The 12,777-nt window shown below is 43.8% G+C and overlaps 2 protein-coding genes across 2 annotated transcripts in view; both read left to right on the plus strand.

Moving 5' to 3' along the window:
• The window catches only part of SMIM36 (small integral membrane protein 36), a 31,289-nt gene that overhangs the window by 12,045 nt on the left and 6,467 nt on the right, over positions 1–12,777 (plus strand). The window lies entirely within an intron of this gene.
• The window catches only part of MMD (monocyte to macrophage differentiation associated), a 42,921-nt gene that overhangs the window by 11,496 nt on the left and 18,648 nt on the right, over positions 1–12,777 (plus strand). The gene's annotated exons all lie outside the window — the stretch shown is intronic.

Below are 12,777 nucleotides of genomic sequence, written 5' to 3' on the forward strand. Positions count from 1 at the left end.
GCTATCTTGTGTACACATTTATTTAGTAGCAAGGCAGAGAGCTTGGAAGAGAACCATGTTTGCAAAGGGCTGTAAAGGCAAACGTTTCCTTCTCATGTTGATGTTGTGCAGCACATGATAGAAGCAGATACATAACTGAAAATCTGTAGGAAAGGTAATTTATTCTATCAACGTCAAATACAGATACAAAACAGTCTTGCTCTGTATGTATATTTGCAGATTTTATTATCAAAAATAGACGGTGAAGTGAATAAAATATAAATCATAGCGAACACAGCTAAACTATACGGAAATATGGGAGAAGTGTCAGTAAACCTTTCCCTGCTGCTGCTTCAGTGCCTTTACGCAGGTGACGAGCACCCCCCAAACCAGGGCAGGACAGTTCAGCTGCCAGGAGAGCCAAGGAGGGGAGAACAGGAATTGTTATGAAAGCAGGGTAACAACTGGATGGAGCAGAAGTTTGCAGACATGGATGTTGTTGTGTGTAGGGATGTGTATGCGTATGTAAGGATTCCCTGAGGTCCCTAAATCATGACAGGAGTCTCAGTGCTGCTGCACCAGGCTGGGATTTCTCTGCACAAAGAAGGGTCTGCCATTAGTCAAGGTCTTCTCAGCTCTGGCATCGCCACACTGGTGGTAGCTCCCATTTGATAATAGAAGAGACAAGCTTCAAACCTCGCCTGCAGAGCAGCACGGGACAGCATGCACTCCTTTGATGCTGCCTGAAGTCCCAGCACCACAAAGTGATCGCAATTTCCTTGGCCATGTCAAAAACCAGCCTGCTGCAGCTGAAAGGTTCTGACGGTGGCCTCTCTGGGAAGCTGGTACTGTTTGTTAAAGCAGGATGGTTAATGGGTACCAGCTCTGCCAATGCAAAACAAGGGAAGCAGCTGTTTCACAGTCAGGTAGCTCAGCACAGTCATCCCTGAGCAGGAATACTGCGTTACGCTCACCTAGCTGTGGCGCAGTAAAATTATGCACGCCTCGTCTCCCCGGGGATTTTACAGCCAGAGAGCCGAGGCACATTAATTACCCGGCCGTCACAACAAGCCCTGCTCCAAGCTGAGGACAAAGCCTTGGGAGCGGCAGTCACCGGGCTGTGTAAGGTCAGGGCTGGGCTGAGCTGGCAGCGCTCCCCAGGCAGACTCAGCACAGGCTGTCCCCACCACCCTGCCCATTTCTGGCAAGAAAAAGGATGGTTTCATCCCCTCATCGGTGTGAGCATTGGAGGAGGGACGAGCATCCTCCCATTGCCCCCTCCAAGCTGGAACTCTCTGCAGCAGCAGATATCAGGATGCATTCCCGAGGGCTGACCTGTCCTGGAGGGTGCTAAGGTCAGGCATTGTAACGGGCTGCCCAGGGAAGTGGTGGTGTCCCCATCCCTGCAGGTATCTGAGACGTGTGGGACACAGCTCTAAGGGACATGGCTGGGTGATGGGACACAGGTTTATGGTTGGCCTTGATGATCTTGAACGTCTTTTCCCACCCAGATGATTCCATGAGTTTAAGGCTGCAGTGTCCATGAGCAGAGCTGGTGTTCCCGTAACGCTGCTTTCCATCCCTCCTCCATCAAATCCCAGCTGCAGGCAGTAAATGGTGACTGAAACAGACACCCTGAACAGCTTGGTTGAGTTTTTTTACTTTTTCAGCTTATAGGAAAAGGAGGATTTGGGACACCGAGCAGCAGAGCTGATCAGTCAGAGTGAAGGTGCACTGGGTCACAGCTCTCGAGAGCGACAGCCCCTGGAGCCGAGCAGCAGGGCCGGCTCGTTCCTGCCATGCCACAGCCAGCGCAGAGTGCACGGCTGCTTTCGGGGTCAGGCACACTTATCACCTGCAGCAAAGTTCAGTGGAGAGGCAGCTTTTGGCAGCTTGTTATTGTCGGGGGGAGGGGATTTGTGAGGGCTGTCGTACAAATATTTGTTCTCTGCTCCTTAGCAGCAAAGGGATGCCTACAAACAACATCTCCATTTAAGGTCCCTCTCTCTCGTTACAAAAATCTCGATCCAATTTGTTTTTTTTTTTTTCTGTTACAGACCTCTGGCTCTCTTCCGTAGGTTGTGTAACGTGCAGCCCAGCTACTGCTGCGTAGCACGGGGTAGAGGCAACAGTCTAAAGGGCACCTTTAGATCCCAGCCACGAGTACAATTGTGTTTGTACCTAGTTATCACAAGCATCCATCTGCACGCCAGGATCAAGCCGTGAGCATCCAAGCAACAGCACAGCCAGTGCCCGGGTTAGGTTAGGACGGCTCTGCAAACGACCCAGGATGGGATCAGATTGTCAGGAGGGCTTTTGGTGAGACCTCCCAGTTTGGATAAAACCTTAGGCCATGAACTGAGAAGTAAAGAGCAAATGAAATGTCAAACAGCTGCTCCCAAAGTGAACAGAGTTTGCCCGGTGTGTCATTTTTCCTGCAGGAGAAATACAGTTTGATTTTGGCATTAAACATTGTGCCATAACAGACGTATACAGAAAGACTAAGAGTGACTTTGATTCTGATACTACCTAATGTTAAGGCCTTTGATACTGCAGCTTGGGCATGATTCCTTTGTGCTGTAGGTGGAGGGATTCTGTGTTTAGAAATATTCATTTTTAAGCCACCCCTTGTGTGGAGGAGCACAGGTCTCTGCTGGAGCCTGGAGGAAAACTTCAACACAAATAACACTTGGAACAAGCCGTCTTGGTTGATTTCAAAACCAAAGCCATTTAACCTCAATTTCATTTGGTGATTTCACACCAGACTTACACCATCACTGTAATTTGATATTGATATTTTTGAAGTTTAAGTCCAGGGACATTTCTGGCAATTGTTTTTAGTAAGTTCCCCGTTAATATCTACTTTACAGGAGACAGAATCGAGCACTTATTTAATTATGGAAATGGCTGCATGATATCATAAAATCTCAAGTGCAAAGGAAACATTCTTTTAACATTTCATTCATAACCTGAATATTTAAAAGTATCACTCATCTTTCAACAGCAATCTATTGATGACTAAAAGCTGCACGAACAGCTATTACACTGCACAGCCTAAGGTGCATTTGTTTTAACCTCCTACTTTGCAAGTGTATCCACAGAGCCACAGAGCATCCCTCGGTCTGGACAGGTCAGTGAAACTGCCCAGAGGTTGGCCCTCTGTTCCCTTAAATTCTGAAAGAAGAGAAGAGGGATCAGTCCTGCTGAGGCATCTCTCCCCGAAGGAGATTCCGTGAAGCACTCTAAAGATCTTCAAATGATTAAAGTTAGTTCAAATGTATCCCAGGTAGCTTTACTGGCAACATATTAGAATTGGGGTTTTCACTGAAAAATTGCAATATGGCACCAGAACTGAAAATATCAGATTTGAAAATTCAGCTAAAAACTTTTTTCTGAGACCTCTGCAGAGGTTTTTCCTGTGCCAAGGGTGCTGAGAGCTTCACAGCTTTCTGACTATAATGTAGACCGATATTTAAGTAAAAAAACATTATAAGATTGCAGTGAAATTACAAAGAATCAGTAGCAGTTCGGCAACCAACACTCCTTTTAAGCGTGAGGCTGTTTGCAGTGAGTCACGCACGGCTGATAACAGCAGAGCAGGGCCAGCCGAGGGCACTGCCAGCTGCCACCGCGGTTGGCTGGGACGCTCCGCGGGCAGCCGCGCGCCTTTCCCGGGCTCGCTCTCACACCGGTGCTCTATCTCGCCCTGTAATTTATAAAATTGATCCTGCTAAAAGCAAACAGAGAGACGGAGAGTGGTGTGACCTCAACCGAGAGGAATGGTCCAAGCAAAGCTCAGGAATTCCCGGGCTGTGATCTGCTGCCAGCGCTGCGTCCCGGCCACTGGGGAAGCTACAGAGGAAACATATTTTGAAGCGTGGCCTTTCTCCAAGGCTTTGCATTCCGTTCCCAAAAATGTGGCCTTGAAATTTTACATCCTCAAGCTACAGATAAAAAGGTTGTTCCGTCCAGTGCAGCAGAACAAGATAAGCCCTGCTGAGGTTTGCCAATCCCTGGTTTGCTCCAAAGGAACAGTTTCTGAAAAGCTGTGCTGTGTACACGCAGTTACCCCCATTTCAGCTCTTGGGCACAGGCACTGTCTGTAATTTCTTGAGTCTATTAAACTAACTTATCTTCTCCTTGTAAATGTTGCTGTCTGAGCTTCAAACACAGGAATTTGGAGGACAGGAATTTGCAGTCTTGAAAAATAGCTCGAGGGACTCTGTGCCCTTGTGGATTGTTGCTTGCCTACTCTCTGTACAGCTGGCATCTAAAAACCTGCCTGTTATTAGGGTTTCTTTTATTAGGATTTCTTAGTGGTTGTGTTTTTGTTTTGTTTTGTTTTTCCTTTGGGCCTTCCAGCTGTTACATGATGGGTCAGAGCCTCAGCAGCACGAGTTCAGCCACCTCAGTTCCACCACCAGATCTCAGCAGGCTTTCATCCACCACAAATGAAAGGGAAGTCAGGTCAGAATCTGTCTGCAAACTTCCTTTCACCAAAGGTAATACAATTTATAACCTTCTCACAAGGGTGTGGTGAAAATTAACTGGATGGTAGAGGCAAGGCCCATGCAGGTTGCTAATGGCAATGATGTTTGTTTTGCAATTGCTCTGCCTGCTAGCCAAGTAGATGAATTAAATCAAGCATCAGACCCCTCAACACCTCTGTGTCATCATCTCTTGCAAGTGCCATGATTCCCGGCAGCTCGGCATTAGATGGTGCACACCACGAGCTTCCTATCGACCAGAAGGGATGTTGTGAAACAGAAGTCCTTTCTCTCTTTATAGTATATCACAACCAAGAGAGAGAGCTTTTGGATTCTTGTCCTTGAATTCCATAGGTTATTTCTGCAAAAACACTGAAAGAAATTTATCTCCACTTATTAGGGCAATCCCAAGCTAGATGACCGCCCAGCTCAGCTCATCTTCTCCCTGCCAGCCCCTCTGCTCCCTCTTTGCAAGGCTAACAAGTGCTATTTAGACTGGAGATCTGTCAGGGACAGTGTGTCAGGCATTTGGTGGGCTCTAGTACAACACAGGTTCAGTTTGCTTTTGAGTTACATTTAGAAAAGGTTTTGAGCAAAAGAGAAAAAAGGACTCATGCTTTACTAACCCTAATTATATAACCTAGGAGAACTGAGATAATTATGTGAATTTGAGGATAGATGTTTTCTCCCCTTCCAAATATATTTAAAAGACACACACACACAAAAAATAAAACTGATGGGCTGCAAGCAGCTTTGTGAGAAGCCTGGCAGGGTCACAGCAGGAGGTGCAGCCCATGGTCAGAGGCTGCCTGGCTCTGCATGAGCCGGTGTTCCATGGCCGTGCAGGCAGTCAGGCTCCTCGTTGGTATTGCTGGCTTCCCTTTTACAGGGTTTAAGCTCCTGTATTTGATTTTTCTAAAATATCAAAACAAAAAAAAATGTAGCTTCGTAATCAGAAGTACAATAATCAGAAATAATACAATTCAGGCAAACTTGTTTTAAAAATCTGAAAATGAAAGAATATCCAATCACAGTAAAACTCCAGCCATTTAACCACTGACAAGAAATCAATTTGTTTTCTTTCACTAAATATGTTTAAAATCTTTAAGTAGTCCAAATGGGATGTGGAAACCATTTCCTCTCGGATGACAAATGATGGGCTGAATTCCACTCCCTCTGTTCTCTTTAGGCTTGACCTACAGCTGATAGGAAACAATGAGAGTTTTTCCTTTAACTTAAATGGATTTTATGTCAGACCCATTAAGTAACGGCTTATTTCACTTCATTGATTGTGATGTCAAAAATGAGGTATGGAGACTGATTATGGATGGCAGACGTTTGCAGAGAAAAAAAAAAAAAAAAAAACAAACAACAATGGCAGGAAGAAAATATGGGGATAAAGGTTCTTGTATGTCAATGCCATGCAGACTACATTTAACTTAACATCAGCTAAAGTAGTCTGCTTTGTCTGTGAGAAGGGACTTAAAGGTAGATCTGTTTTATTCCAGCTTTGGTATAAGTGTGAACATTTTCCGTTTAGTTTTGAGAAAGTAAAAATGTGTATATGTATGAAATACAGGGGCCAAAGAGAAACAATTTGTTCTGCATGGGTAATGCATTGCTTAAATGAATAAATATATAGATAAAAAATTTTTTAGATCTTCAAAAGCCTCCACTCGTGGGGCTGAAGAAGGAGAACTCCCTGGAAAGACATGCACTGATCTCACGTCCCCTCCATGCCTGTAAGTCACTGCCTCCCCTGTCCTGCCACAGCCCCCGGAGAGGCAACTCACCCAGTGCTGCCTAACTGGCAGGGTTAAGAGGGTGAAAATGATGGGCACTTTCAGGCCAGATCCACTTCTCCCCATCAAGCTTGACCCCAAGAGAGAAAGATGGAAGATGAGCTCTTGTCACCATCTGTCAAAGCTTTACATTCAAAAGAAGGCTTCTAAAAACACTGAAAGTAGTACAGAGTTATTCTTTATTTGCTGTTGTAGGCTTCCTAAAGGCAGACTAAAACCCCAAATCTCATGAGTTTGAATTCTATTATAACTTTGGTTTAAAAACCTGAAATGTAATTTTTCAGGGATCCTTGACAGTACTGTCCAAACCAAACCTGAACACAACAGCAGCTCCTTAGCTCCCAGGTCCTGTTGTCCTGATTTGGTCTGGTTCATAAAATTCTCTTTCTGAATGAATTTAACTACTATATTGCCTTTAAAAAAAAATGAATCCCATTTCCTGTTAGCTTAAATTACATACTTATTTCTGCTGGAAGACCTAAGAGAGGTTCCCAGGTTACCCAGCCGTAAGCAGCAGGTTGAAATCCCCGATCCTCTCTCTTACGGTACCATTACTGAAAGCCAAAGCAAACAGACGTTTGTTGTTTCTAAACAAGCCTTGAATTCGGGTACATTATGACTAACATTTCACAAAGGAAATACTACAGGATCAATGTTGGAAAGCAGGATATTTCTGTGCTGTTTGAAATACAAGTTCTTTGCCGTCAGTAACAGACTCAGTTCACCCGGTGACTCAGACGTGTCCACAGCTGGCCCAAGGCCAGTACCCAGCCCAACAAGTGCTGCTTTTCTCTCCTTGTTCTCTGTGGCTCTAATCTCCTTTCAGGCACACAAAGCACCTCCTGGCCTTGTGGGAGCTTCTTCATCTGAGAGGGCTGAACGCCTAATATCCACCAGGAGAAATTTCATCTTTCACTCCAACAGAAAGTTTTCTTGTAAGATACATCACTGCAGTGCTACTAGAAAATGTACCTGGCTAAATACATTTTAAAATGTATTTACTAAAATACATTACTAAACTGTACCTGGCTGGAATACCTTTGAGGTACATTGTAACTCCAGATAAGCACACATTTACTAATCACAACATTGAAAAGTCTCAGTGTTTTAAAAGCAATGTCAGCAACTGGCATCTGAGAAGCTGTGTTTTTATGACCAAGTGTGCCATGGGATATTATCACATTTACAAAAAGGCTTTTTTCATATTCATATTCATATTCATATTCATATTCATATTTTTGTTTGTTTGTTTGATGGAAAGGATAGATTAGTATCAAATTTGACCTTTATCTTTCTCAGTGTGTAATTTGAAATCTGTGTAATTTTATTTATGATGTGAAACGGGCTCAACTTCTAATGCAATGCATGGCAGGACTGCTATCTGACACAGGCCAAATGACTGCAAAATAATATCACTGCATTATTTTCCTGAAGATGCAGTTAAACTTCATTAGTCACATAGATAATCAAATTATAATTTCATGTCTGTCTCTTGTTTAGGAGCTTAACTCTAATCGGTTTGAAGTCCCCACATCAGTGAACAATCGATGCTTATTGTCTCTGAATTTTGGTGTAACTCTTCTAAACAAATCATTTTTTGTTTAGTATAAAATTGCAGATCTCACACCAAATTTTAAGGAGTTAATAATTCAGCTATTGCTTTTAGAGGGCTTCAATGGCTCAGTTCACAGATGATTTAAGTAGTAAAAGAATTTTAAAACATCACTGAGATTTTATAGCTACCCTACTCATTTTCCATTGATCGCCATAATATTTAAGATTGCTCCTGACTTGAAGTACCTTTGAATTATTCCCCAACAAAGCTGTTCATTGTCCCCACAAAATCTGGAGGGTTCTGTAGCCATGAAAATTACCCTTTTCTCAGATACACTGACAGAAAGAAAGCTTCAGCAGATTTTTAAATGTAATTATCTAGCCTAACCTAATCTAATCTGCTACAAGGCACATCCCTCTAAAATCACTTGTTTTACTTGCACTAAATCTTCTCTATTATATTACTAAGTAATGCTGTAATCCCATTTCAGGTTTAATGCTGGCAGCGAGTGCTATGACATCAGGTAAATGTTTATGTTTCAACATTATTTCCACTGCGAGTGGCTGTGTATGCCAAGCAGCCAGCCCTTCTTAGATACCTGTGTCACCCTGGAAAAGTTGTCCAGGGCAGAACTAATTCCATTAGTGTTTGGAAAGCTATTTATAAGCTGTCTTCAGTGGGATGACCTTATTAGTTAGGCTGGGGGAAGGCCGAGGGAGGGAGGGGTGCTTGTTTCACAAGACCGTTGACATGCATTTCAGTACGGGATGCTTCTCCTTCACACTATGCTCAAAAAAAAAGACTGTCAGCGAAGCAGAAATCTGGGTCAGTTTGCAGGAAGAAAAAAAAAAAAAAAGGGCTACCTCCATGCAGCCTGCAGCCTCGGCCCCAAGGAGGCCATGCCACACTGTGGCTGAGCCCACCACAGGACGTTTTGCTGCCACGTGTCCCCACACGTGCCAAAAAAAAAAACAGGCCTGCCTCTGAGGGACCCCAGGTTGGTTTGCCCACTTGTGTGCCACGGGGATACAGCTGGGCATGAGCCAAGGGGGTGCAAGCCTGAGCCCCATGGGGTGCTCAGAGCTTCGCCTCGGGCTCACAAGGGACCTGTTGCTGTCCTGGTCTTACAGGCCGCGTTATTGCAAAACCGGTTTTCCTATTAGAATCTTGAAGAATAGGATTTCCTTCCAAAATTGCATCAGTAAATTGTTTTACTAGCCAAGAAGAGCTTTGTCAGACTGCATATCTACCATGACCACACGCACATTTGAAGCAGTCACTCAGTGACAACCTTGCTTATTTCTGAATTTGTACTCTAAACCTAGGAAAGGGAAGGAGCTTTGCCTCTCAAGCCTCTAAATCAAACCTCTGTCAAACCATCAGCTTCATCCATTAGCACATACACTGCTAAGACAGGAAGGCGAGGGCTGGATTCCCATGTTCTATTTGTTACAAAGCATAAAGAATGCAGAAAGGTATTTTTCCCCACCCTTATTTACCAGAAATGCTTGATTTATTCTCTCATGTAAACTGGGAGTGGAGAGAAGTTTCACCTGTCAGACTTGTTCCCGTGCCTCATTAAGGGCCTGGTGCTGCTCAGCTCACCTCTGATGCGTAAATTGGCCGAGAGCTTCCCAAGCCATCGTGTGCCGTCCTGCCACTCTGACAGAGCCCGTCAGCACCGGCAGCTCCAAAAAGTGAGTACCTGGGAACATTTCTTAGCGGTGTCACGTCCCTGTTGTGGATGTTTTGGCAGCCGTGGAACTGCTTACAAATGTTATGTGACTGCTATCTGTTCAACAGATCAAGAGAGTAGTTATCATGTGGGCTTATATTAATAACTTGCCGCCTGTGCCAAATGGCTAGAAGAAACTCAGTTTTTGTGCGGGATGTTTAGTTTTGTTAGCTTAACCTCCTGAGAGAATTTCACTCCCCACTGACATCTCATGTGGCACTTAAAATTTCACCTTGGCTGGGGAAAAGGAAGCTTTCAGCAAGTCCTGCCCATTGGCTTGATAAGGTTGTGCAACCCAGGACAATTTTGTAGTAGAGTGAAAACTGCCATTTCTGTCACTACGGACCCTACTTTTGTGTCCATATTTGCATAATACTATAAAAAGACTTGATGTCTGATTAAGAAATGACATATGTCTGTGTCAATTTAATGCTCATAAAAGTGATGGATTAAATGTCCAGGAGAACAAATTCCGCTGTCCCTAGGTTGTAGATAGTTCCTGTGACGGATGTGCAGGAGATTCTGCGTGGGTAAAATTTGACCTAGAAACAATAAGGGCAAACCAGCTCCTGCAGCCACTGACTACGCTGCTGAGACTCTCAAGAAGTGCAATTAGTGACAGATTGCTATGCAAACACCTCCTATTAGGGATCAAAGTGGGATTGCCTTGTTCATCTTGTAAAATCCATTTTATGAATACCTCACAGCACTGATCAGAATTAAATTCTCCTTGTCCAATGAAAAAAATAAGTTCAATTCCTTATTAATGAGCTCTTTTCCATTTATTTTCCTTTGGTCCTTCTTCTAAATGCACCACATGAGAGACCCCTATAGCAGTGATGCATCCAGTAAGGAAAGTTCTTCCATCTCCTTGTAACCCTGTCTCATCTATTAAAATACATTCCCAGCTGAATTTACTATTGCATATTTCTAGTCTTGAGAACACTTCAGAATCAAAAAAACACCTGTATTCAAAGTTCTTTTTTATTTTTCTTTCGTATTTTGTTGATAAAAGCGATCAAATTAATAAGATTTTTACTGCCTTAATTCTGTATGCTTATTGCCAAAATTTAGGTTTTAAATTTAATAGTCATTTCATCCATAACAAGGCATTTCTTTTGTTCTAATATTAAAAAAGTAAATAAATAAAAAATAAAGGATTCTGAGTCATTAGATCATAAAAAGCAATTAGAGTGATGAGTTCAACCAGAGTCACTGGTACTAAAAAAAAAGCTATTGGCCAGGACCACTTTAAAAATATCCATGCTGAGTAATTTGGTGTTATCCTTAAGAGACGTGGAGATTCAGTTCAATACAAGTGTCAAAACTTTCCAGTCTCATTACAGTTCTCATGATGGCTGGTGGTCTGCTTAACCTGGTTTCACTCTCTCAAGCTTCATGGTTTGAATGCTCTTGTTGTTATTCAAAAGAAACAAGTTTGAAACAGTGATTCGAACTAGATCTTTAATTTGTAAATCTTTGATGCTCCAACAACAGGAAGCTACAGTAATTGTTGTTTTGAAGATCTCACAGTGTGTGATATCTGTGACCACAGAACAAACATGGAAAAAGTGGCTTTGAAAACAGGAGAAAAAGCCTCTGTGACACATTTCCTGGTAGAATCTAGATCAAATGTGAAAAGCAGCAGGGAAGGAAAAGATAATGAGAGTGGTTTGGGAAGAGACAGAAGCAGCAGCCAAAAAAGAGCAGAGGGAGTGAGAGAAGATGGAGACAAAATGCGATGACTCTGTGGGCACCTTTGAAGGTTGCAGAAGATCTGTTTTACAGGAGTCGGTCCAGGTTTTACCAGAACCACAAAAAAGCCAGTCTTCCAGTCCTGGTGTCCACAGAATCGTATTTTCCTGAACATTTTTACAGCCTGAAAGAACAAATTATTGGGGCAGTAGTGGAGGAATGCAAGGATGGGTATGTGGTATTAAGGAAGGGAGCTGTACTACCACAAGTTCCACCTCAAAATAAAGCCACACTATTGGGATGCCAATAAAATGCAGTCATGCGTGTGTGGCTGGGTTCTTCAGCGGAGTCCTCAAGCTCCGCTCCTTTTGGATTAATAGATAACATAAGCAGGATGTACCTCCGCAACATGGAGCTTTCTTTTATTAGCCATGACAGATTGTACCACTTTATTAACAGTGATACCTCACTGAGATTAATGGAAGTAATTTAAGCCCTCCTGAAACTCAGGAGAAGCATCCAGGAACTAGCTTGGCTCTGCATTTCAGGAGCTCTCCTTTCCAGCCCCATGTTCTACCCTTGCCTTGGAGCAAAGTTGAGCGATTGCCTGTCTGCAGCACCTGGCCCAGCCCCAGCTACCATTGCAGCAAGCCCCTGTGGGAGACTGAAAATTGCAATTCGTCCCAGAGGAGCTTATTTCATCATGAAAGGCAAGAAACGAAGGGTCAAGCAAGTCTTGCTGTGGCGGTTTACAAAGCTGTTACTACCTAACCGTTTGTTAACTCCTGATGTGGAGGAAGATTTAGTAAAAGGAACTGAGGGCCATGAAAAGCCGGATTTAACTTGACTGCCAGCCAAGTGACAATGGCCACATTTCCCTCTACAGCCTGTGGTGGAGGTGGCTGCCTGGCAGAGGTGGCACCTTTGGCTGGGGAGGCAACTCATAAACCATTGCGCCAGCAGCCAGCAGATCCCATCCCGTCTGTCTCTGCCCTGCCATAAACGATATTGATGCCGGATATAGTTTATTTGTCTAAACCGGCAGTTTGCTTTGGTGTGCCTGTACTAATTGCTTTTGTTGAGGGCTCTAACAGTTCAGATCCCATTGTAAACAAGGTCTTAGATTAGAAGACAGAAGCTTATTCAAGAATTTAAAATTCTCCTAATTCATGCCCCAGTTTGTACTACGAAAGGCAATTCCACATTCATCTCATAGAAATACTGTGGACAACATTTCTTCACTCATGTAAAATAACCCTTGCTTGGAAAAATTCGTGGTTTAAGTTGATAACACCTCAGCGGCTTACAGCTGGAGGAACTAGTAAAACAGCCAGCCAGGTTATCAGCAGCAGCCCAGCCACTGTAACCTCGGCTCAGAGCAGTCATTACTCCACGTGCAGCTCTGTGCGACGGCAGAGGCACAGCTCTGCTGGAGGAGCTCTGCTCTGCCAGGCAGCCCCCTGCGTGCTACAGGGACAAGGGCCTTTGCGGTGCTAAGAGCCCGCCGCCACCCGGCTTCCCTCA

Source organism: Anas acuta, chromosome 18 (assembly GCF_963932015.1).
Source record: "Anas acuta chromosome 18, bAnaAcu1.1, whole genome shotgun sequence".
Taxonomy (NCBI): Eukaryota; Metazoa; Chordata; class Aves; order Anseriformes; family Anatidae; genus Anas; species Anas acuta.